Source organism: Trichechus manatus, unplaced genomic scaffold, assembly GCF_000243295.1.
Source record: "Trichechus manatus latirostris isolate Lorelei unplaced genomic scaffold, TriManLat1.0 scaffold00158, whole genome shotgun sequence".
Classification (NCBI taxonomy): domain Eukaryota; kingdom Metazoa; phylum Chordata; class Mammalia; order Sirenia; family Trichechidae; genus Trichechus; species Trichechus manatus.
Genome location: NW_004444094.1, coordinates 1,106,106 through 1,110,247, shown reverse-complemented (window position 1 = coordinate 1,110,247; position 4,142 = coordinate 1,106,106). Strand labels below are relative to the sequence as shown.

At 37.1% G+C, this 4,142-nt stretch overlaps 1 protein-coding gene and 1 pseudogene across 4 annotated transcripts in view; one reads left to right on the top strand and one right to left on the bottom strand.

Moving 5' to 3' along the window:
- The window catches only part of PCDH9 (protocadherin 9), a 1,003,512-nt gene that overhangs the window by 529,803 nt on the left and 469,567 nt on the right, over nt 1-4,142 (bottom strand). The gene's annotated exons all lie outside the window — the stretch shown is intronic.
- On the top strand, nt 2,662-3,918 carry LOC105756764 (Fanconi anemia core complex-associated protein 24 pseudogene; annotated as a pseudogene).

Sequence of the window (4,142 nt, the reverse complement as noted above, 5' to 3'; positions counted from 1 at the left end):
AAATTTTATTATCGTTCAAGATATAATTTTGCTCTAGGGAATTAATTCATTCAACAACTATTTATTGAACTACCACATACTGTTTGTAAAATGACGAACAGTATATTTCTTCCCTTCAAGAAGTCCAAAATCTAGAGGCAATAGCCATGTAAACACATAATCTTAATATATTTGATTATGAATACAAAAAAAAAAAAATCCATGAGAGTGCATTCCTGGCTAAAGAGAAGCATAGTCACCACAGTAGGAGGAATAGAAGAATGTCAAAGAAGGCTACACAGAGGAGATAAAATTTGATTTGTGCAGGGGACAATTTTAAAAGGTGGGAGGCAGGAAAGAAAATTCTGTGCAGTGAATATAAGAGGTTCAAAGATATAAAGTCGTGAAATAATACAGCTCATTAGAGGAGTTTTTTAAAAAATTCAGTATAGCTAACTCATAGGTTGAGTTAGGGTAGAAAGCCAGGGAATTAGCAAAGGAATAATAGATGAGGTAGTTCTATGTCATGCCAAATAATTTAGACTCTACCCCATATGTTACAGGGGTCTGTTGATTAGAAGTGACCATTCAAAATAGGGACTGTTTCAATTATTCACCTACTGTATGCCATTTGTCTTAGATTGGTTAATAGACTTATTGCATTTACCCATATTTAGATTTCTCGAGGAAATTCAAAGTGGGGGGGGGGGCAATCTAAAATACAAGATAGTAATGGTGTCTGTTTATTTAAAAATAACTTCTTACTCCATAAAACAAATGCATGTTTACTTACAAACCAGAATGAATTTCAGAATAGAATTTAACAGTTTCCCACACTGGTATGGCTTTTGGACTTGTTAAAGTTTACTTTCACTGCTCCAAGGTTATTAGAGAATGAAGTTCCTGCAAAATATAAAGTACTAACCCTGTAGCAATAAACTTTCTATATAAACCACCTAAGTAAATCTTAATTACCAGCACAGTTATGCAATGATAAATGAAGACAAATCACCAAGTCAGTATGTATGCTATGGTAAATAAAACACATATGATATTTTTAGAAAATAACATTGAACTTCTATCATATAAAGACACAAGTTTTGTTTGTACATAATCTCCCACATAAAGATTATTCTATTTAAAGAGCATGTACATTTAAACAAATGCATGAGTTGGATTTTTTTTTTATTTAAATAAAGGACAACATTGCATATAGACAAGAAGCAAAGATTGTGACTTTCTTCATGGTCTTCAATCTCCTTTCACAGTTCAGCTGACACTTCTCTCTAGCTTCTTCTGCCAATTGTATATGGTCACAACATGGTGTTCTCATCCCATACACACAAAAGGTTATTAAATCAGATAATTGCTGAATTCTTTACTAACTCAAATACAATCCTAAGGAATGTATGACAGTCCATGAAGAATTGTCTGTTCTAAATATGGCTTTACTAATCTTTGACTAATTATTGAACATTAAATGTCCTGAAGGACTGGATTTAAAAATTTTAAATATCATCTTTTCATGGCCGGTCATCCTCTAGAACCAAATTCTCCTTAAGGAGCATCCCTCATTCCATCTTCTCGTTCCCCATATCTTCCTTAAGCATTTAGGTAAGCATCATCTATAAGCATTTCTGTTAGCAGGCATAAGTTTACACAGACACTGAATCCAGACAAAAGGCTAATGTCCCAGAAAAAGAAGTCCAGGCTTTCCCTCAAAATTAGAAAGGGGAAGGGAAGAGTGACTCCCCCCTTCGTTTGTGTAAAGGAGGAAAAACTTGAAATGAGCTCTCTGCAATAGAGGCAGTTATCCTGAAGAAGAGTTTTGGCAAATAGAAATCTATGCTCAACACAAACTCCAGGTATCAGGGCGACTTCATTCGTTTCAGTACATCACCTTCCCAATATCAAACACTTTAATCTTTGATGCCTATTTTCTTCCCTAACAAGACACTTTACATCAGAAATGACTGGTGTAGCATAAAGGCAAAGAAATTGGCTGTTATTTGAATTATCGGACAATGTAATCTTTACTACTGTTCCTCTTTGTTTTAGGAGGACATTTTACCGTGCTTTCTTTTACACATTTCTAAGCCACTTTTTACTACTTTCAACTCCTTTTTTATCTTGAAACTTTGTGATTTATGTCTACATATTGCTCTTTTTTAAGTTGGAGAGCATAGAAGATAATGTATACAGCCAAATGGACAAGAAAGTAAGCACTGTGACTGTATATAAAGAGGGTGGCCCAGCTTCTTAAAAGGAGTCTGTTACCATATACCAAGAACAGATGGTCGGCAAAGTGAAGACTGTGCACCATTGTGGCCATTTAAAAAATCTTGCTGCATAGTAGGATTTTTACTATTAACTTATTATCACCTTGAGGAGTCATCTATGAATATTTGACCTGTTTTACTAACAAGGTGTCCATTATAGAATAACCTTAATTTTCTCTAATAGACAATAATACTAAGGAGTTCTCTGTTAAGAAATGGATCAGTATTTATTATGCTTATGATTTATTCCCACAGAATAAAGAATGCCTATGTACTGTCTGCTTCTATTTACCTTTACACGCAACTTCTATTGCTTTTCACTTAAATCAAACCACTGCCACTAGAGGCGGAGAGCGGGCAAGACGGAGACCTGAGCAGACTTGACCACAGATCCAGATCACTGATGGAAAGGACGCCCCCTGATGACACAGGCCCCATACATGTGCCTTTTGGCCAGTGAGAAATGGCGTGGGTCGCAGCTAGCACAGGGGATGCAAGGGAAATTTAAGCTCATTTTTACGGTTCGCCTGACAACGGTAGCTTTTTACTGGTCTAACCGATCCTGTATTCTTTATGTCACTGAAGCTGATTTGGTGGCAGGAAATGGCTACAGAAAGAGGCTTGTTTGGGTTAGAAATTCCAGTTACCTTCAAGGGATTGTACTAGTTGAAAAGACACAGATAAGTGAACAATACTTCCAAGCTGTGCAGAAGTTTACTGTGCTGGACCTTGGGATGGTGTTGTTTCCAGTGGCCAGCCAGATGGAAGCCTCCTGCCTCATTATCCAGTTAGTTCAGGTCCAAGAACAAACCAAAGAGCCCAATAAGATCCCTTTTGTCAGGAAGAAATGTGCTCTGCTCTCTGAGCCATCCCTCCTTCAAACCATGCAGCAGATCCCAGGAGTTGGAAAAGTTAAAGCTCCCCTTCTGCTTCAGAAATTCCCAAGTATCCAACAACTGAGTAACGCATCTGTCGAAGAACTGGAGCAAGTCATTGGACAAGCAGTAGCCCCACAAATTCATGTGTTTTTCACACAGTCCAGGTGACAGCTTGCCTTATGGCATCTACGACATTTTCTCCTTCAGACCGGAAACTACATAATTTCGTATTTAAAAGCCAAGAAAAAGTATTTCCTCTCACGCTGAAAAATGAGGTGTGGCCTAAATGAGGCCTCACTCTCTGTGTTCAGGCCTTTAAGTTAGTGGGCACCAGATGGCACTGCCCTCATTCTTCTAGGATGAAAAGGGCCTTTCGGGATCTTCCTAATAGTCAGTTAAATTTAGGGACTCTCATACTCAGCAGAAAACCAGCTTGGGCAGATTTTAATATGTGACCTTAACCTACGTCTGTCATGGAAAGGTCTTCTAAAGCTTCAGGTGGTAGATATGAACATCTAAAGAAAACAAATCTACAATTAAGCACTGTGTATCGTAAGCCCCTAGATCCTGGTGTCAGTGCTGCTGTTGTTCAGGTCTGGTCTAAATATACCTGTGCTTTGAGGCTCCCAATGTAAATAAACAATTATAATGCCAAAAAGAAAACAAAAACAAAAACACTGCCACTAATTTATGGTAAGGAACAATTGGTGATTTTAAATTCTCTCTCCTCAGAATCCCCATTCCCAAATCTTGTCTTTTGTAAATGCCAACTCACAATACCAGGAACCAGGTCAAAAAACTGAAGCATTTTATGAGTTGCTTAAAATTTAGACTTTAAGCAACCCGAGTGATTGATACCCAAGTATCTAAAAACTATACCAACAAGAAAAAAGTAGGAAAGTACCAAAAACTATGATAGAAGCATGACATACCTAAAATCCTAAAAGTCACTTTATCACATTATACGTGATATGACCAAATATTTATTCTTTTGTTATTTGTACCT